This window comes from Halichoerus grypus, chromosome 4 (genome assembly GCF_964656455.1).
Source record: "Halichoerus grypus chromosome 4, mHalGry1.hap1.1, whole genome shotgun sequence".
Classification (NCBI taxonomy): domain Eukaryota; kingdom Metazoa; phylum Chordata; class Mammalia; order Carnivora; family Phocidae; genus Halichoerus; species Halichoerus grypus.
The window spans coordinates 94,622,810-94,645,055 of NC_135715.1; the positions used below are offsets into that span (position 1 = coordinate 94,622,810).

The following is a 22,246-nucleotide window of genomic DNA, read 5'->3' on the forward strand; positions in this document are numbered from 1 at the left end:
CTGTAAGGTGAGGGGGTTGTACCAGGTGTTCCCTGAGTTTCCTGGAAGCCTCTGACAGTCCAGGTGGCTGTCTGCCCCGACCTCTGCTGCATGTGTACGTGGGAGTCTGGAAGGGTTGAGGACACAGTAGGTGGGGAGCGTGCGTTCAGTGTTGACGCGTCGAATGCATCACCCGGATGTTGCAGGGAAGGACCTGGTGCGCCAGTGTCGCCCAATGCAAAGAGAACCCACAGACAACTTAAGAGAGACAGTTTGGATCCTGGCTGTACCACTTCCTGGCATTGAGATCTGGGGCAAATGCTTAAACTCTTCACACTTGAGTTTCTTAATCTGCAAAATGGGGGTAAGAATCTCTATTTCTTGGGATTTTGAGGATCTCACGAGCTGATACCTCTGACGTGCTTAATAGGGCCCTTAGAACATGGTGAGTACCTCTTGAAAGTTACCTCTTACTACTCCAAGACTTAAAATGTTGCTGCTCCCATGTTACCAGAGGAAAAGTCCCTTTCTGTCCTTTTAAGGTTTCAGCAAGGGTCAAATGCATAATCTGCCTGGAGCCAGTTCTGAGGGTTCATCTGCCTCCATTATGTTTTCCTGCCAAGTGCAAGACATTCGGTGTTGCTCAGATCTGGCTTCAGGGTGGATGCTGAGGTCCTTGGTCCTGAGGTGGGTCTAAGGCTCTCCTCTCACATTCTCCCTCTCTTTGGTTCTGCTTTTCCTCTCACATATCTTCCTGGAGTCCTGGCGTATGGCCTCGATGAGCATACAGAGAAATAAAAACTATTTGCAAATGTCCCATCTGGCCAAGACTTTCTATTTCTCGCTTGAGTAGAACCCTCACCCCCACCCCCACCCCCAACAACGAATCTTGAGGCCTGACTCATCACTTCTGTGTTTGCAACAACTCATAAACTGGTTTTAATTATACGGTGCTTTTCCAAATAAACAACCCTACCGAAAGAGAAAACAACCTCTGATTTTTGTTGAATTAAGTGAGGAACAATCCCAGCACCATGACCGCTGAGACGAGTCAGTGACCGGAGGCTTCTAATGCTGTCCTTGTGCTCCTACCTGCCCTCCCTGGACGGGAGCAACAAGGACATAGGGAACCAGCCCGGGCTGGGGGGTGGGGGGGTGATTCGACAAGAAAAACCCCAAACGGAATTTCAGGACGGGGCTCCAGATCTCAGCTGAAATTCAGGAGTTTTTTGGTAGCAGTATTGCCAGGGGAAAAATAAGCCAAGATCTTTGTCTCCATCATAAACAAACACAATATTATCCTGGCTACAGTCTGACCCACGAAGCATCCTCCGCTTGACTTCCAGACAGAATGCTGTCGCCCGCGTATGAATAGTGGTAGCGGATTTCTGAGCAATTCCTTTTCTTCCTTCATTTGAACGCTTTATGTTCCACACATTCATTAACAGTTCCCTGCATGTCTCATTATTATCTCATCAAACATTTATTATTACTTCAAGATAGATAATTAAAATTTTATACAATTATTCTCTCTGTATGACAATCCATGGATTTCGGATCTCTCCACCCTCCCCAGAACTCATCTGCACCCTCACAATCGGGTCACAAAACTCACGAAGTTCCAATTCACCGTGCAGAAAGCAGAGGAACAAAATCTAAAATTCAGTTTAAATGGGACTTGCGTTTCCTGAATAATGACTCAGTTATGGCAGTTGTAAAAGAATCAGAGAAAGAGGTCTCGCAGGACAATCCTTGTTCTTCATCAAATAAATAACCCGTCTCCATTGATAACATTACAGGGTAGACAAACAATGTCCATGAGTGATTCTTAAAGCTAGAAGTGGATTTGTTAGAAACAAGGACTCCCAGGCAGCAAATGCAATAAACTCCCAAAGATTAGCAAAGAATTACTGTCTTTGCAGGATGCATATTACATTTAGGATTAAGAAATTTTGATATGGATTATATATCACACATATTGCACAGAGCACAGAAGTATCGAATTCATTGCAACCAGGGTGAGATATTTTTTTTTAGTGGAATTTAAGAATGTAGGTTGGGTTTTCGGCTACTTACAGCTCGGAAGAGAATTTCCGGGTGGGAGGAACTTTCAGCCTTAACAAGCCCTTGGCCTCTTGTTTTTCATGTGCCGTTTCCCTGCCTAGACCCGAGCGCAAGCGGAAAAGTCATCTGAGACCAAACCCGGCCCTGAGGGGCATGCAATTTCTGAAATTGCTTGAATTTGGTTTTGGAGCTATAAATCTTACTGTTGCCCCGAAAAATAATCAGTGCCAACCTCCAGGAAATTCAAACTGTCTCGCATTTCTTCCTTAAATATGCAAACCGGGGAGCTGTTGGTTTAGTCTGTCCGGTTAATTAAACGGGTTTACGCTACTTAATTTGGGGAAAACATGAAGGCTATCCTTACCTATCACCCCGATCCAAAGAAGGAGGCGGCGATGGGTTGGGAACCCATCTCTTCTAAACTTTTTAAAAGTGTGGTCTGAAAAGCATCCCTTGGCAAGCAACCATTTTCCCCACTTTGGGGCTTTTCACACATAGCTGGCTCAGATTTCAGCGTCGCTCACAGGAGAACGTGTGCTCTGCTCTCCGGCGGTGTGGGTGGTGCAGCATGTGGGGCAGGGACAGACCGGGGTTCTGAGCTGGGGAATAGGCCGGAAGGCTCGCCTTTTAAACAGGCACTCGGGCTGTTTAGCCCTTGTGTGTTGGTACATAGGTCCGCCCTGGGACTCACGCCCTGGGACACAGGGCCAATGCCCCTGCTGATCGATGCCCACTGACTGATGCTAAGTCTCTCCCTTCTCCCGGGCGCTCTCCACATGTTCTTAGTCAATGGCAACCGTACAACTCAGCTGCAAGAATTTATTAACATATAAAACAGGCCTGGCATGTAGAGAAAGAATGGTCCTTGCCTTCAGGGAACTTTAATTCATTAATTTTTGTGGTGCTTTTCCCATGTGCTGAGCAAATAAAACAGTGCACAATACGGACGGACTCTCCCTGACGTAGGATGGTTCCCAATTTAAGAGTTTTAAACTTTGTGATGGTGTGAAAGTGATACCCATCCAAGTAGAAGCTGTACTTGGAATTCTGAATTTGGATCTTTTCCGGGGCTATGCGGTGCTCTCTTGTGGGGCTGGGCAGGGCAGCGAGCCAGGTGATCCCCAGGACAAACAGCTGAGACACTTAAAACTACTCTGTACCCCGAGTGCCGTTCTGTTTCTCATTTTCAGTAAGGTATCCAATCAATTACATGGGATGTTCAGCCCTTTTTTATAAAATAGGCCATGTGTTAGATGACTTTGCCCTGCTGAAGGCTAACGTAAGTGTTCTGAGCACATTTAACGTAGGCGAGGCTAAGCTGTGATGTTTGGTAGGTGAGGTATAGTAAATATGCTTTCGACTTAACAGTATTTTCAACTTAGGAGGGGTTTATCGGGATGTAACTACACTGTAAGATCGAGGAAGCTCTGTGCAGGCAGAATATAATTTGGTCTCAAAGCGTTTGGTATAGATGGTGATCCTAAGAGGTCTGAGGGGTTTGGAAGGCTTAGGGGTGGCTTCAGGGTAGGGGGCTGTGTGATAATGGAGCAGGGAGATGGTGCATAGGCTTTGAAGAACCTAGAGCATGCTCGATGTTAGGGCCCCCAGGAGCCTAGTCACACCTTTATCAAATCCTTATTGGGCCTCTATAGGATAAACAAGGCACCAGGTTAACTGATGTGAAGGTAGTCCCCAGAGATCTTCTGAGTAATATAAACAGGAGGGGGCAAGATGTGATTCATCTTTGTAACTCCCACCCTAACTCCTTAGGAGGCACTTCACTCAAAAACTATACTTGTAACTAAATTAAAATCCGTATCTGTCCTTCTGGATGTTCTTTGTTTGCAAAGGGCTATTGAATCTTTTATTTTTTCCCCCTTAGGTGTTTTCAGGTCCTTCCTCTTCCATTCTGCAGATTCTAGAGTCTTTCCTTCAGGATGCTCAGATCTTGGGTCTCAGCGTGCTTCCTGACATCTCAATACATGAGTATTATCTGAGTGTCCCTTGGGTCAGCCAAGGTGTGAGGCTTCTTTGCATGGGGTGGAAGCACAAGGGAGGTATCTGCCCTCCAAAGCTTGACTTTTGATTAGGAAGGTAATAACTAAAATTCACTGCTGTCTAGTGAGGTCATTGTCACGGTGAACCTGTGAGGTTGGGTGTTGCATTGTCAACCGTTTTGGAGAGGGGAAAAGTGAGTCCCAGGATGGTTTCTAAGCTGTCAAAAGTCACACAGCTAGTGGCTGAGTGACCCAAGTCCCTCCTTCAGAGTTTGAGAGGGGCACCCAGAACACTGGGCTTCGGTGTCTGTCCGGGGCAAGGATCACGTTTAGCTCGTCTACGCACACCTGGCAGAAATGACTTTAGTAAGGATGGGGGCTGCATCTAGAGGCTCATCTGTGACAAGAACAGACCAGCAAACAGCAGGATAACCTAACGCCAGTGCCACGCACAGTTTTTATTTTGCATTTCTCCTTCATTGTCTCCCTGCTACGGCGGTGTTGACCAGTCAGTGAGAAATGCTCCTTTGTGTGCCCAGACGCAACCTAACATGGAACAAATCTGAGCTCACCCTCTCCCCTAGCCCCGTTAAATTGGTTTGATCAGCCTGGTGGCCTGGAATGTCTGAAGTCTTGCAAAAGACACAGGCATGTTTGTTGGTGGGTTTCACATACACTCCCAAATTGACATGACTCAACCGTTGCAAACCTATCTCTGTCTGCTTCTTGCACCGCCCCTGTCCCTCTGCCCAGCCCCCACCATCCTTGCCACCAACATAGCAGAGGGAATATATCAGACTGACCCTTTTATTTTTTTTTAAGATTTTATTTATTTATTTGAGAGAGAGAGAACACAAGCAGGGAGGAGGGGCAGAGGGCGAGGGAGAAACAGACTCCCAGAGGAGCAGGGAGCCTGACGCAGGGCTCGATCCCAGGACCCTGGCGTCATGGCCTGAGTTGAAGGCAGCGGCTTAACCAACTGAGTCACGCAGGTGCCCCCAGATTGACCCTTTTAAACATCATTTAATCCTGAACAAAATCCTGATTTTAATGATGGAGTGAGTGAGCGTCTACGTCTTAGAAAAGTCAAAAGTGCTACACAAACGCAAGGTGGGGTGGAAGGGCAGTCTGGCTTAGGAACGAGTAGGGCTGGTCTGGGCTCAAAATCCCAAAGGTGTGACTTTGGACAAGTCACTGAACCGCTCTTGAATTTCTGTGTCCTTTTTGGAAATGAAGGCTAATAGGGGTTGCCATGGAGACAAAGTGAAGTACTCTGTGCAGAGCACTTGGCACGGTGCTTGGGATGGAGGGGGCACTCCATCAAGGGTAGCTATTACTATTCGCATTTCTAGCTCCCACGTACATCTGATGGCGTTCGTCCCACACTCGCGACCAAGAACACTTCGCTGTCCCATTACTCCCTGGATCCTGACATCCTCTGGTGCCGTGACAAAGGCCTGGAATAGGGGTTAGGGTTGTCTCAAACAAGCCAGGCAAGTATTGTCAAGGAGTGAGGGGCCGGATCAGGAAGCAGTAGAGAGCGGTGGGGTCTGTGGCAAACCTCACAGGGTGATTGTGATTCCGTTCTAGCCAATGCCAGGTATAAATGTGGGCCAAAGCCCCAGATTTTTCAAAGAAAGCCATACTTTTTTTTTTCTTTTAGTGTGTAATTAGTTGGTAACTGCTTAATATCTTTTGAAAATATCATTCAGGCCGACTCTGTGTGGGCCAAACCAAACATGCCTGTGGGCCAGATGCAGGCCTCCAGGGTGTGACCTCTGGCTCAGAAAGCCTGCCTTCTTCTGGAAAGGCAGAAGCTACTAGGCACTTCATCTTGTGTGAAGTGCTGTGAAAGTCTAGGCCGGCTCTCATCAGAACATGGAGACCATTAAATGAGTGTCTAGCGCAGTGCTTGGCAGCTAATAGGCAATCAGTGTTGTTAGGGTTGTATGTTCTAGAGTGCATATTTTCCCAGGATCACTTAGATCAGTGATAGCTTTGGGGTCCACGTCAATTTCAATTTTCAGTCCCCATTTCAGAGTGAGTGTCATTTATATGATCTTAGGGGCATCATTATGGTTTTCTGGGTACAATCCATTTCTCTTAATACATTTTGCATTCTTATTTGCCATTGATATAATTATCCCTGAGGCATTTTAGTACTAGAAGGGCCTTTAGAAATAACCTAGTTTCACCTCCCTATTTCACAGAAAAGGAGCCCCGACATTCCAGAGAAGTTGAATGGCTTACCCAAGGTCTTACAAGAGGGCTGCTTGGACTTCTTCCTTGGATCTGAAATTCCAGCTCTATCTTTACTTAGTCCAGGGCCAGGCCAAGAGCTTGTCTGACAAGGACCAGATGGGAAACATCACCCCGTCTGGGTCTGGGGACTGGTGGGTGGTCCACACTACTAGTCGTGACCTGAGTAATGGCACCTGACCCATGGGGGGTGAGAGGGAAGGAAGGGGTGCTGGTAGGAAGGGTATGGAGGGGAATTGCAGCCCTGGGAGGAAAGGGTCTCTGACTCTTGGAAAGTCCCTAACTCCCTGACCCAGCTTGATTTTTTTCCACCTCCTCATATCCCATGCTGTGTGATGATGTATTATCTTCATTGTCTGTCTCCTGCCAGTAGAATGTAAGGTCCATGAGGACAGAGTGCTTTATTTTGGTTACTGCTGTATCCCCCATGCTCAGCACAGGGCCTGGAGCAGAGGTGACTCCTACAGTGTTTGTTGAATGAATAACAGTGACAATGTGCACACACGTGAGAGTGGTCATATTTGTCTCCATCCTTCATGCATGGGAGGGAAGGGAGCAGTCACAGCTCCATTTATGCCTGAGGTGGTTTAGGCATCTTGCTCGCAGTGACACTGCTAGAAAGTTCTTGATAGACCAGGCTCAGAAACCAGTCCCCCGATTCGAATCATGGGGTCCCGTCCCTTCATCACTGCGTGTATAAATTCCACAGTCTGGACAATACAACTCGGACTGCCACTTCTGTGCTTATGGGTGGAAAGGAAGCCTTGAGCTAAAAGCTTGCAATTTAAGGAAAAAAAAATCATCGGAGAGATTCATGCATAGAATATCATATTTCTCTGGCTTGGAGTGGTTGATACCGAGACGGAGCTTCTCCTGTTTGAAATAAAAATGATCCCACTTTTATCCCCAAAACTTTGTCTGAGGTCACGCTCCAGATGGAAAGCAGGAAGTGTCTTCCGAATTGAGGAAATGAGGTTAAAGCCCGAATCCCAAAGCTGGCACCCAGACTTGGAGAGCTCCCAGGAAATCAGAGGACTCATCCCATTCATAGAATTATGGACTCACGGGGCTTAGAGCTGAATGGACCTTAGAAATACCATCTGGCCCTGTGTTTCCCAAAGAGTGGCGCATAGACTCCTGCTAACAAGAATATAAGCATTTTGTTTTTTAATAGTTACATGTTTTTAAAGATTTTTATTTATTTATTCGACAGAGAGGCACAGCGAGAGAGGGAACACAAGCAGGGGAGTGGGAGAGGGAGAAGCAGGCGTCCCATTGAGCAGGGAGCCCGATGCGGGGCTCGATCCCGGGACCCTGGGACCATGACCTGAGCTGAAGGCAGACGCTTAATGACTGAGCCACCCAGGTGCCCCTTAATAGTTACATTTTTATTTTAATATGCAGTAGACAGAAATTACTATTTTATCTGTTCCTGATTTCAGGCTACTGTTTTAGGATAAAGAGGGTAGAAAAGTGAGTTATTAAAAAAGAAGTACTAGGTTTAATTTTGAGGAAATGGCAAAAATCCTGTTGGCACGTAAATGCCTGAAGTTTGGGAAACTTAATTTTGTAGTGAAGGAGGAAAAGACCTGGTAATATCCTTCACAAGGTCATTAAACAAATTGGTGGCGAAGCTATGATTTGAGTGCGGGTCTTCAGGCTCCCCGGCCAGTGGAATTCCCAAGGAGGGACAGCATCTTCCCCAGTCTCCCCAACTACTATATTCATCCTTTCCTGTCCACTATTACTCTGTCATCCCTCCACTCAACAAATGTTTCCTGGGCAGCCATGGCCAGGTATCGGGTGGGATAGAGAAGCCGTGGGAGGATTATGTTATTTCCCTTGTCCCGACGGAGCCTTCCGTCCATCCGTCCATGCATCGAGGCACTCATATGAATCAGGAGCGAACACCATGCACTTTTGTTCATACATCCTCAGTCCCCCGTTATGATCACTTTATCAACCAGATGCACCTCTTTCTGTACCAGTGTTACAGTCAGGATAAAACATGCACAAAAGAAACGAATAAGTGTGCTAAAAATAAAGCAAGTGGCACTTTAAAATGTTAAGATATTTGATTCATCAGTAGGACCAAAGGAACTAAATATGAAAAGAGGAATACAAAGGAAAACAAAAGAAACTACTATGGGAAGAACAAGTGGATGAGCTAAAGGTATATTAAGTAATACTTCCTGTTCTTTAAAAAATTAATTTTGTTAGTGGCAAAGAAGCGTTTTTGTCTTCACTCAAAATTGCCATGAGCTTTAGAAAAATATATTGGAATATGTTTTCATGTTGGTTTAAACCTTTATAATAGGCCATTGGATTCAAAGTTCTGGTTCAGTTTTATTTTACTTATTTATTGTTTAATGCTTAGTTTTAATGGTTGTCAGGGCTGAAAAAAAAAGAATCTTTACAAAGACACAGACATCCAAATGGAAGAAATGCAATGCTGGCTGTGCTTACTCAATCAAGATGCTCATTTAAAAAAAATTCCACCCAGCAATTACACAAAGGTTTTTATCGAAATTCATCTAGTCAGCTAGTCAGTTTCCATCTTCCTTAATGTCAATTCTTGTAAGCTAATCAAAAGTTATATTTTTAACAAATGGGTTCAAGATCCACTGACGCTCCTCTTTGGGAATATTTTTAAATAGGTTAGGGATTGTTTCCAAGTTTTTAAAGTGTGCAGATATGAGGGCTTTTTCAAGAAAAGGTATTACATATGTTATCTCAGAACAAAATCCCGCAATGATGGAAACATTTTCAAACATCCATGCTCAAGGTACTTTGCTATAGCACACTAGACTTTGGCAAAACAGTTATTTATCACTTGTTTAAAATACGACTTTTACCTGGAAAGGATATGTTTTTAAAAAACTAAGAATATTTCAGCTGTTATACTACAATAGCTAGTTTCATCACAGAAAACTCCAGCGAATTTAGAACACATATTTTTTTGTACAAGAAAAATGTATAATTCATCTTAAAATTGATCACTTTTTAAAAAAAGATTTATTTAGGGGCGCCTGGGTGGCTCAGTCATTAAGCGTCTGCCTTCGGCTCAGGTCATGATCCCAGGGTCCTGGGATCGAGCCCCGCATCGGGCTCCCTGCTCGGCGGGAAGCCTCCCTCTCCCTCTCCCACTCCCCCTGCTTGTGTTCCCTCTCTTGCTGTGTCTCTCTCTGTCAAATAAATAAATAAAACCTTTAAAAAAAATAAAAATGATTTATTTATTTATTAGAGAGAGAGAAAGCGAACACAAGCAGGGAGAGGGGCACATGGAAAGGGAGAGAGAGAATCTCAAGCAGATTCCTCGCTGAGTGCAGAGCCCAACCCGGGGGCTCGATCCCATGCCCCTGAGATAATGACTTGAGACAGAATCAAGAGTCAGATGCTTTACCGACTTGAGCCACCCAGGCACCCAAAATTGATCACCTTTTAAAAAATAGTTTGCCATGAGAAAACTTAGAGTCCTCGTACGGTACAAAAGATTTTCACGGTCACTCCACATCAGATTACAAAGTGTTGTAAACATTCTACTACTTAAGTTAATGTAATCCATAACTCCCATACAGACCGTACACATCACGAGATGCTGAAACAGTCAGAGGAGTGAGGAGGCCACTGTCATCCCCATCATACTATAGACCAGCCACAGTCCCCTCTAAATTCCCCACCTACCACGTGACATATGAGGCTCTGACTTAAGGACCCAGCGAGGGCAACGGATGTGAAATCCTGAATTCTGTACTTGTAAATTTGTGCTACTTTTTAGACACAGAATAAACACAAGTAGAATTTCTTACTTGTTCTCCACACATCCTACATGGAGGTGATCCAATTGGAGAAAGATCCAGAATGGTCCGCATTGCAGAATTATGTGGCATAGACTTTAAGGCAGGTGGGCTGAGATGTCAGGTAGGTGTCATCGAGGGGGTGGGCACAGGCTGGGTACTGGATGAGTGAGGTGATTTGGAAGAGGGAGAGGAGCCGATCAGTGTCCATGTGGCAGGCAGGACACCCCAGGCAGCCTTCTGGGAAGGTATGGGCTCCCTTTTGGCTTTGCCTCTTAGCAGAAACTGACAGGCTGACCCGAAGCCAAGAAGCCCACCTCCTCTGACCGAGGGTAAGCTGGGGCAGCACGATATGGGGTTGGGGGTTGGTGGTTGGGGTCGGTGCTCCTCTGATTCCTGGTGGAACCACAGGGTCCAGTCTGTCTGCCTGCCACTGCCCATCCCCACCCATGTCCACCTTCGCCTTGCCATCACTGTGTCCTGGTTTCTGGGAACGGTCCAGCCACCCTGATGAGGCCAATACATAATTCCTTCAGGAGCCATTGCCCTGAGGCTCTTTTGTCTATATTTGGCACCTTAAGGTTGGCCAGCCCTGAACACAGTAGCTCTCACAGATAGCAGCCCTTAAAGTGAAGGATCAGAAATCATAGGCCACAGTAACGTAAAGACATTTCCTGCCATGCTTCCTAAAAACCATGGCCAGATGCTCCCCCGTTGGCCATGGAGGGACTCTCTCCATGCAGGTGTCTGTAGAGGCGCCAAGAGCTCTGTCCCTCGTCCCAGGCCCTGGGACTCAGCATGTCCTCGAATTCTCCTGCTAATTCCTATCACCACCACTTTGGCTTAGGAGGCACTGCTACTCCTTTCATTCTTAGGCCCAAACTTAGAAAATACCTTCCTTTCCTGATCCCATAATAAGGTCAGAAGGTTCGAGGTTCAAGGCTCTGTAATTTCCATGTAGCCAATTTAAATCCATGCACTGTTTGCAGGTCTGAGGAATGAACTTCAGAAGACCTGGCTTATAGGTGTAATCGTCTTCATGGGTGCATGCCTCCTTAGCGCCCACCACCCAGGAAATACGTCTAGACTCCTCGATTCCTCAAAGTCCAAGTTCAAGGCAGTGAAGCCCTAGATGTAGAGAAAGACATGTGGCCAATCTTTTTGGTCTCATGCCAGCCTTCTGGGTTTTAGTTTTCTCTCTGGGGTTCCTTGTCTTTCCTGAAAGGCGATGCCATTTCCCCGTGCTGGGCACAGCCATCCGTAAAGATTTTGCTTATCTCTTTGAGCTTGTAGACCATTAACTAATTCAGCTAACAAATATTTATTTTCTACCATGTGCTTGGCTCTGGGAGAAATGCTGAATATCCAACAGTGAGGGACACTGGCATGGTCTCTGTTCTTCATGAGCTTACAGGCCAGTGGGGGAGCTCATCTGAAACACATGACCGTACAAATGAATGTATGATTACCAATAGGACCAGTGCTACAAATTAAAAATCTGGGATCTACAGTAGGCGATAATAGGGGCGATGGGCGGGGACTGACATTATCTCTGAGGGAGAGGGCTTTGAGCTGAGGCTGGAAGGAGACAGTGGAGGAGGAAGAGGGTAGCAGACAGAGGGAAATGTGAGCCAAAATCTGCAGTCAAAGAGAAGCTTGGCTCAAAGACTCAGCAGCCGATAAGTGTGGCTAAGCCAGGAGCGGTTCCCCATGAAGCTGGAGAGACAGGCAGGGGCAAAATCACAGCTGGTCTTGTGAGTGGTGGCAATGACTTTGGACTTCATCTTAAAAGTGGAGAGGCACTAAAAGTCTCAAACCCAGGGAATGCCATGATTGGATTGTGTGTTAAGAAGTTCACCCCGGCTGGCTGTATCGAGGGGAGGGAATAAGACAAGGTTAAGAGACCGGAGGCTATTGAAAGCTATTGATAATGACGATGTTGAATAGGATAGTGGAGGATCTTAGAATAAGATGAAGACAATGGAAGATCTCGGTGGTATCTTGAAACCAGCTAAGGTGACCGAATTTACACCATAGAGATTAGCGAATGATACAGACCAGGGCTTTCTTTTCCCTGGAGAACTGGTTGTTCAACTTTTACCAGTATACCACTGCTTACAGATAACCTCTGTTTTGCTAGCAAGTGGCTAAGGACTCACTCCCAGAGCATGTCATGTGGCTGGGGATCTGCCTGCCAGACGGCCTCCGGGCCTCCACTGGCAATGAATCAGTCCTTGAACTGCCATCAGCCTGGGATGCATGTGGCCAGGCAGTGAATATGCATTTTGAATACGCTGTGATTCAAATTCAACAAACATTAATAAGCTTGCCACTGTCTGCCAGGGACAGTGATTAGCACAGAGGGCCACGGAGATGAACTTTGCTCCGTCTTTTCTCCCTAAATGAGGAGAAACGATCCCGTCCTCAGGATATAGAATGTCAGGCCTGCATGTGAAATTCAGAAATTCAGAAATGAAGTGTGAGTAGTGTTCTCTGGAAGGGGTGGGAGAAGAAGGATTTGTTCCAAATGAGGGGATATAGCTATGAGGATGGGGTGCTCGGGATGGCAGAATGAGCAGGTTTTCAGCAAGAAGAGGAAGAGAGAGGAGAATTCCTGCTTGGGAAGCAGCACAAGCAAAGGCCCATACGTAGGGAAGCATGAGGTATATTTAGGGATTAACAACCAATCAATATTAAATGGGAACATTAAATGTGTGTGTGTGTGTGAGAGAGAGAGAGAGAGAGAGAGAGAGAGTGTGTGTGTGAGTGTGTTGGTGGGCGGGAGTCTTAAATGTCATGCCAAGGCATTCTGATGTTGTCTGCAGGCAATGGGGAAGCAGAGAAGGTTCTGGGCGTTGACTCAGGCAGGCAACAGTATGGCTTGGGGGTGGACCTCCGTCAGGGAGACTGTTCCGTAATGACATTTGGTTCCCGCGTCCCCATCTGTGCTCCATCATTCCACAATGTGCTGGGGACCTTCTGTTCTGCCGGTCTCAGCGCCACTCTGGTCTCCTTTAATGGCCCTGACACACATACCACGCTCAGGCCCAGCTGGGTGGCCCCAGTTAATACTGCACGGATGCCAAACTCAGATGGTGGACCTCTGGGTCAACACCTTGGGACCCCCAGAAGGTGGCGCTGTGCAGGCCTGCTGGTGCCTTGGACCACCATGATAGGGCACACCATAACATGCAATGACATAGATCCCTGGTAGGTGTTCCGAAATGGCCATTTCTCAATGTCCCTTCTCTCTGATGCCAGAGAGGCAGAGGACTCAGCGTACCGGCCACACAGACACAGGAGGAAGAGCTCGGTGAACTGGGGCTGGTTATTTCACCTCTGAGAGCCTCAGTGTTGTCAACCATGAAAAGGAGGCTAGTAACACCAACTGTAGACTTGTGAGGGCTGAGGTCACAGCATCTGTAAATGAGGTTGAGAATTTATTGTTGGACCAACCCAGGTGCGAACCCAGCTTTGTGACTCGGCCACATTGTTTTGCACCCTTAAACCCCAGTTTCTTTAAACAGTGGTAGTGATCACTTTCTAAGATGGTTTTAAAGATCCAGTGCGATACTGTTTGTAAGCACTGGGTACATAGTGGTCAATCAACGGTGGATGTCATTGTTGTGTGATTTGTGTTAAAGTGCTTCATTGAGTGGCGGACAGAAATTCTGGCCTGGCCTATCAGACCACCAGAGCCCCGATCCTTCACTTGGCTCATGTTTGACACTGTCCCCCACAGATGGGACATGCCACGTGGAGCGGCAGCAGAGGGAGAGGCTGGGGTACTGGTGCTGCTTCTCTTGGGAGCTCTGCTCCTTGGAGGCATCTAGGAGGTTTCAGGAGAGGACATGATGACCGGGCTGGTTCCTCTGAGGCTGGATGGGACTGCCGTGCAGCATGGTGCATGCATTTGGCATAGAGAGGGCCACTCAATTAACGGCCCCAAGCAATGAAATGCTCCAGAGCACCTGGAAGCACAGGCCCCCCTGGTCATGTTCCCACCAACAGTGAGGAAACCTCATGTTCTGTTGGACAGATCCTCCTTCACATATAATGGCAAAGACCCTTCCCTTGACCAGACTTTAGTCAGGCTCCTTGAGCCGTCTTTTTGACTAGGCCTTGTCCTCGGGCCCCATCTTTGGCCTACTAAGTCCAATTGTAGCAAGACTCCTTCCCGGTTAGTGTAGAGGGAATACCCCACCCTCGAAATCTGGTCAGACTCCTCATCCCCCATCCTTGATATGTGATCTCCGTGGCCTCTGAGCAGGTCCTGACCTCACCCGTCCACTCAAAGTGGTCACTGAAAGGTGGTTGGCACGATCCTGGCCCAGCCTGGATCTCACCATAGCCTGGCCTGGGTTGTGCAGATGGGCCCACATGGTCTTGGCACAAGCAGCTTCTAGGCTCTCTTGTTGGATCCACTGGTGTTATGTTCAATTCCCACTGGCTGGGACTGTGGGCTGGTCTTCTCCAGTGTGAACACTCTGACTCCCGACACTTGAAGGTCTAGCTTCTGCCCAACACTCATCTCCACCAGGCCCCAAGCCATCTTCAGTCTCATTGGCCCTTCCATGCTGAATGGGACTACAGTCCCCTATACTCCATGCTTTCATCTGCGCCAGTGGCCTGGATTGTTCTTCCTCTTCTTTGTCTGGCTAAATCCTACCTACCCTTCAATCTTCAACCAAGGGACCACCTCCACCTGACCCCATTCTCTGTCTACCAGCCCAGGCTGGCACAGGTGTACCCTTGAAGCTCCCCAGTACCTGGACCCCCTCCACTGAGGCATGGATTTTGCTATACTGTCCTCACCTTTACATGGACTATTGCCCAGAGGACACCCAGGAACCTGCCCAGGTGCATAGCTCAGGTTTGTTGAATGAATGAAAGTGTCCAGCTGACCTCGAGATCCCTTCTTTTTTCCTTCTCTGCTTATGTTTTGTACTCCCAGACACCTGCCTTTCTATTCTGTTTCTGGAACCTTGAGTCTACCTGTGAACCCATGAGGCTGATTGGCCTTGAACTCAACAGGAAAGAGGGAAGCAGAGGCAGTGCTCCGAGTCTAACTTCTTGCCTTCATGTTGGCTAATGTCCAAGCCACCCAGGCGGATGGTCCCCTTATCTCATTTAAAACAAGGAGAAGGCTTCTCATTCACTCCTCTGCAATAATCACCCTTGACATAAATCCAAGCCGCTATTGCTCTTACTTAATGTGCCTGCTTATTCTTTTTACTCCAGCTCCAAACTCCTTCACCAGGCTCCCAGGACTTCCCAGTCTGGTTAACCCTGGCTAATCCTTCTCTCATCCACCATATGCGCCCATCACCCCCCCCCCCCCCCCCCCCCAGTTCACCACTTCTTAAACATTTCCTGGGACTTTGCACATACTGTTCCTTTCACAGGGAATGCCCTTCCCTCTCTTCCCTGATGCATCATCTTCCCCAAGACCTGGTTTGATGTCTCTTCTAGTTCCCATGGAATTAGCCACTCCCTCTCCAGGGTCCCTGTAAAACCCCAAGTCATATGTTGAGGACCCCATTGACCAAATGTTGCTTTAGTTGTTCGTCTATACTTTACTCTCACTAGAGAGTATGATGACGCCTGACTTTTACTTGCTCCCTCTTGCCTCTCCCACCCCTCTAGCCTCAGAGACATGTCCGATCCATGGTAGGTCCTTCATAAACACTTGGTCTGATGGGAATTTCTTTCCTAGCTCCATCTGGCCACCCAGGTCCTTGTTCCACAATGACGTGCTCCCCAGCGTTATCCATCGCTCAGGATCTGCATTGAACGAGATCCTCAGGGGATGCATACATACCCTTAAATTTGAGAACCACTAGCTGAACATTCAGAGTTCCTGGTGTCTGACCCACATCTTCACTGCTTTTAGCTGGCCCCTGGGACAAAACCCCACGGCGCTGGCCCTTTCTCTTCCCAGGGGCTTGAGAATGTTGCATTGCACCTTTGCATGTCCTCAAGCAGAATAAATGAGAGCAGCACTCCTAATGTGCCAACCAGCAGGTTCCTCTCTTCTAATCCAGTCCAGATGCTTTTGGTGACTCCCTTTCTGGAATGTAAAAATAACACTATTACCAACCCCTCCTCCTAGTAGCCTTTTCTCTGTAGCCAAGTTAATTCCAAATAGAACATCTGGAAATTCTATTTTGTTGCCTAATTTAAACCAGACTAAAACCAATCTGCATAAAAGTTTATGAACTTTCTGGGGCCTCACACCTTATATTTCCCCATCTGCAGAAGCCTGCAATTTGGAGGCCAGAAATAGGAAGGATTTGCGCCATCTCTTTCTCTAGCCCTGGGGAGAGTGTTTGTGGCTTTGTGTATTGGGGCGGAGAGGCAGGCTGGAGGTGCAGTGGGTGGGGTGGAGGGAGAGGCCAAGGAGGGAAATGGATAGAGCTGCACTTTCTTGGACAAAAATAAATCTGCATGTAGATTTAAAGGCCCTTTAACTTTACGCTGAGGTGGTGGGTGGCAGGAGGGGGTTGGGGGAGGAGGGGATGCCAGGTGGGGGAAGAAAAATGGAGTGTCAGGCAATGCGAGAGGGGAACAGGGAAGGAGGCATGCATCACCGAGAATAAACTTCGAGGAGAATTTCAGCAGCTGCCCATTGGAGCCAAAGGCCCAGGACTTAAGACGAGGCTAATAGGGCTCCGGTGTTTGTTATTAGTTTGGGGACTCACAGGAGTGGGGGGGTGGGCAGCGCAGAAGTGTGGGGCAGGGAGGAGCCTTCGTCAGTCTGGGTGGGGAGTGGGCAATAAAATCAACTCTTGATATTTTAAGCAAGAGTCAATAGAATCCCCAAATGCCGGCACAATTTTTTTTTTTTGGTAGAAATTGACCAGATGACTCAAAAATTTATGTGGGATAGCAAAGCACCCATACTAGCCTAACCATTTTTATTTTTTATTTTTTTAAAGATTTTATTTATTTGAGAGAGAGAGAGAGCATGAGCAGGGGGGAGGGGTAGAGGGAGAGGAAGAAGCAGACTCCCCACTGAGCAGGGACTCCCATGCGTGGGGGGGGTGGATTGGGGGCACCTCGATCCCAGGACCCTGAGATCATGACCTGACTGAGCTGGAAGGCAGACGCTTAACCGACTGAGCCACCCAGGTGCCCCTAGCCTAACAATTTTTAAAAAAAGCAAAAGGAAGTTAGAGGACTCCCATAACTCAATTTCAGGATTTACTGTAAGTCTACAGGAATCAAGGCAATGTGGTATTAGTGAAGAGATAGACATACTGATGATCTGAGTGGGAAGAAACCTAGTAGAGTGAATTAGATGCTTACAAAAGTATTGCAAGGGTAGGGGGAGTAGGTAGGATCTAGCCTGGGCCTCCAGGATCAAGTCCCAGAATACGGCTCTGCACAACCCATCCCCAGGGGAGCGACAGCATCGGAGGCCACCACGGAGTCACTGTGATCCAGGAATCAGGAAGCTGGACTCAGGGGGCTGCCTCCGCCACCCCACGTGTCTCTTGAGCCCCAGAAACCTGAAAAGGGGATGCTGGAATGCTGCTGAAGAAATTCCTCGCTCGTCATGATTTTTCTTGTTGGCAGGCGAGACAGGGAAGGGGAGAGAAAAAATATCCAAAGGAGACTCCATTGCATGCCTGCCTTCCAAACCCTGGGGGAGCCCCCTCGCATCGAGCACGCCAGCTGTAAAGGACTCTGGGAAATGTATTTCTATGCTTTCCAGTCCCTGTCGTATTGGAAGTTGCTCAAGAAGTGGGAAGCAAAGGAGCTTGAGAAACCAGCCCGTAGCAAACTAACCCGTACCTCCGGGATGCTGGAACTCCTGCTGACACTATTGATATGTACATTCTCCAGCCATCCTCAAACGCTGCTCCTGACAGGCAGAGCTCCATGCTAGGTGCTGGGGCTGCAGGATTGTATAGAACAGAGATCAGGGAAATATATTAGCTAACACGCACCGGGCACGATGATGGAAGCTTGCATGGATTACCTTGTCAATCTTTATGATGCCCTGGTGAGATAGGCACTGTTATTCCCTGCCCTCCCCTGCCTGTTATAGATGGAGAACTGATGCTAGAACAGACAGATGACTCACGCAAGGTCACAGAGCTAGTCGGTGGCGGACTAGAGGTTTGAACTCAGCTCATCTGACTCTGAAGCTCTTTCCTCTCTGTACCTTTCCTGCTAAGCTGCCTCAAAAATATACATCTGCAAGACATTACAAAGGTTGGAAGGAAAAGAATGCCCAGCACCCATGGGTGAGACTTGTCCATTCATGTTCTGCTTCCCACTGAGGTGGAGGAGGTCCCTGCCCTCCTCCGAGAGGTCATTAATCCCTTCTGAAACTGTTTTATAGGTCTGGTTGCTGTACAGTCACTTGGATGATACGGGTGCAATTAACTTTTCAACATGGCAGGTGCGGTGGGTTAAACTGCATGTTCCCCAAAGACGTGTCCAAGTCCTAAACCCTGGTAGCTGTGAATGTGATGTGTTTGGAAACAGGGCCTTTGCAGATGTACTTAAGGTATGATTGTAGGATGAGATTATCCTGGGTTAGAGTGGGTCCTAAGTCCAATGACCAGTGTCCTGATAAGAGACAGATCATGAGGAGACAGGAGGAGAAGGCCACGTGAAGATGGAGGCAGAGCTTGGAGGGATGTGGCCACGAGCCTTGGAGCACCAGCAGCCACCGGAAGCTGGAAGAGGCAGGGAAGGATGGTCCCCTCGAGGCTTCGGAGGGGTGTGGCCCTTCGGACACCTTGATTTCAGACGCCACCCTCCAGAACTGTGGGAAAATACATTTCTGTTGTTTTAACCCCTCAGTTGTGATTATTTGTTATGACAATCTGAGGATATTAACACAATAGGTAAAGTAGAGCTCCCTTTCATGGGAGAAATCTTCGAGCTTCAGTTGGGTTTTCCTTCTAGAATTTACAGTTGGTTTGCAGGCACTCTGACCTTCATCTTTACAGACTGAGCATTCATTTGCTTTTCAAGGTGTTTTGTTTTGTTTTGTTTTGTTTTTTTAACAATCTTCTCTCTGTCTTTGAACTTCTTTCTAAATCTCTCTTGCTACTCCAGGTCCTATACTTTCTAGGGGCTACAAGGAAGAATGGCAAAGCATTGGCTTCGGAGTCAGATAGCTGTGGGTTTAAGTGCTGACTTTGCTGTGGGACCTTGGGCAGGTTGTTTACCCTCTCTGGGCTTTGTTTACCTCACCTGTAAAATATCACACCTCACCTCATAAGACGGGCAGATGAGGTAATGTGCCTGACACAATGTTTAGCAAATAGTAGTTCTCATTCTTTTCCCTTTTCTTTTAAGACCAAAGAAAGTCAAGACCCTCTTCGAGGCAGCTTTCTCCGAGAAACCTTAGCCCCAGAGTCCTATCCAGGCCATGAGGTGCGGCCGTCCTTACCAACGGTATCATCAATCCAGTCTTGTGCGTATACCATTGTGTGCTGTCCCCTCAGGTACACAGACCTCCCCCGTCCCCCCCCCCCCCCCCCCCCGCCGGGAGAGCCATCCTAGGGCCTCCGCCTCTGCCTCCTGTCTTCCTCTTGCAGCTTCTGTCAGCATCTCGACAGGGCAGGCCACACAGGAGCCATGTGGAAGTTTTACCCCAGAGTGGGTGTAAACCACTGCCCAACCATTGGGAATGCTGTGTCTTTATTCCCCTGAACCCCGTTTCCTGAAAGTGACCGTGTGAAAACCCAACCTGGAAATAATTAAGTAGAAATGGGGTGCCCCGGGGAGTGGCACGGCATCGAAATGGGGAAGGTCACCTCTAAATGGAGTAGAAGCTCATTAGTTCTTCCCTTTCTTGCAAACACAATAATTCTTAAAAAAAAAAAAAAGGCAAAAGAAAAGAACCTGTCACTTTTGCCCCATTTCTCAGTGGGTTCTGCACAGCCTCACTGAAGGGAAGCCTCATTACGAAGACTTTATTAAGCTTGCAAAACAGACGAGGAAGTGCAGCGAGAAGCATGCAGAGCAAAACTTGCCAAAATAAATGAACAAAGCACTTCCTGATGCCTGGGCCCTTCGGGAACGTAAGCCCAGGAGACCTCATAGACTATTAGGATGCAACTTTATTAACTTCACTTGGGCTTGTGGCAGTTAGCCTGGGGGCAGCTCCAGCAGCTCCTGGCCGGACTGCTGGCTCCAAGTTCACCTCCTGCTTGGTCCTGGTGGGCCACTGGCTGCCCGTCCTTGAGTGTTGGCCGCTGCAGCCCATTTGCTCCTCTTGCTGCAAGGCCCCAGGGTCAGCGGCTCTGTTTGGGGGTGTCTTTTGCTAAGATAAGCTTCTCACTTGTCTGTGCATCTATAGCCAAGGTCATAGAAGGAAGAGGGCGGGTGGGAGAGGCAGGAGGAGGGAAGCCGGGCAGGGATGATCATTTTTTGCAATTAGGATAGGCATATTCCTGTCACACCAGATCGCTCAACCATTATGCCACCCCACCCCAAAGTGACCCCTCTTTGCAAACAGGTGAACAGGCGTATTACCCTAGCACCCCTTTCCCTCTGGGGGAGTCCCTGGGGAAGTGACTTCAGCTCTGAGCCCCAGGCTTCTCATCTGTGAAATGGGCTGACAGCACCACCCACCTGGCGGGGTGGTCCTAACTTTGAGGATGTACATGAATGCCAGCCCCGCAGCTAGCAGGTAGTGGGCACCTGCCTGTCCCTCCTCCTCGCCTCCTCCCGCCCCATAAGGATGACCGAAGTGCCCTTCCAGGAGCTGCTCTGGGCAGGGGGAACGTGGTGCACAGATGGGGAGCTATAGGCTGGTTGAGGCACTGTTGGCCTTGACCTCTCACTGCAGGCTGGCCAGACCTGAGTTCATCTAAATCCTTTTCAAAGCATCTTCTAGCTTTAGCCTATGTTTCTTGGGAGGATCGTGTGGTCCCTGTTGTCCTGAAACGTGCTTGTTCATGTCCTTTAGGACTCCCTTCTTTGTGGGAAGAATGCAGTGTGGGAAGAGGACCAGAAGGTCCTGAAGCTTCCAGCCCCTGCAAGAATCACCTCCTGTGTCTCTCTGGCCCTTGAATTTGGGATTCAGCGGGCCAAGGACAGTCTAAAGAGGGGCACAGATCAATCCCACCAGAGCAAGCTGGAGGAGGTTCCCCACAACCAGCTGTCTGGGTGGGCACAGTTAGGGTTCCAGTAGAGGTAGCCGACATAGTGGTTAAGAGGGGCCTCTGGTCTCCAAATTGCGGGGGGTCAGCTCCCAGCTTCAGTTCTTTCTTCTGGGAGACTCATGGCAAGTCCCTTCATTCTCTAAGCCTCAATCGCTCCATGGAAATAGTGACGCAATCCAGTGAGATAGAGTGCCCAGCGCTATACACGTTGCTGTTTTAGTTTTAGTGTTTATTTTTTTTAAAGATTTTATTTATTTATTTGACACAGAGAGAGCCAGAGAGCAAGCACAAGCAGGGGGAACGGCAGGCAGGGGAGAAGCAGGCTCCCTGCTGAACAAGGAGCCCGACGTGGGGCTGGATCCCAGGACCCAGGGATCATGACCTGAGCCGAAGGCAGCCGCTTAACCAACTGAGCCACCCAGGCGCCCCTTAGTGTTTATTTTTAATCAGGAGGAAGACATAGTGGTTTGCAGATGTGATCTTGCTCTTTTTGGCTCTGCAGACAGGGGGACGGTCGACATGAATGAGACTTCTACGAGATGCAGGCCAGTAGGGAGAGAGACAGATCTTTAGTTAACATACACCGGGTGATGGAAGAGTAAGGAAGCGTGATTAAAGTGCAGGGAGTGGGGATGTGTGATTCTGTCTTGTGGATGAGGGTTTGGAGATGGCTTGACAAAGGGACAGCAGGTGTGTTGAGCCCAGCTGGGTGACGGCAGGCCGGGGAGGGGACCCATGTTGCATGGTATCTTACTACTGTTTGCATGATGCCTATGCCTCCTGCCCATGGGAGCCACCACTCTAGGCGAGGAGAGGGTAAGGCAGGGATGGGGCTGGGGGATCATGGGAGGGACACTATGTCTGGCCTTGCCTAGATGCTCAGTGACTTGGTCCCAGTCTCAGGTTCATGAGAGAAGTCTCATTCTGCCTGAGGTCTTGTTTTCTTATCCAAGGGGAGGGCTGAGCTTCATTCTAGCTCTGAAGTTCTAGGTCCAAAGGGTCATTCTGGTTCCCAGAA

The 22,246-nt window shown here is 48.2% G+C and overlaps 1 long non-coding RNA gene across 2 annotated transcripts in view; it reads left to right on the forward strand.

Moving 5' to 3' along the window:
• The window catches only part of LOC118543877 (uncharacterized), a 70,385-nt gene that overhangs the window by 31,988 nt on the left and 16,151 nt on the right, over nt 1-22,246 (forward strand). For both annotated transcript variants that reach the window (XR_013447082.1, XR_013447083.1), the window contains exon 3: nt 19,415-19,532. This is a non-coding gene — a long non-coding RNA (uncharacterized LOC118543877). The remainder of the gene's footprint in view (nt 1-19,414; nt 19,533-22,246) is intronic.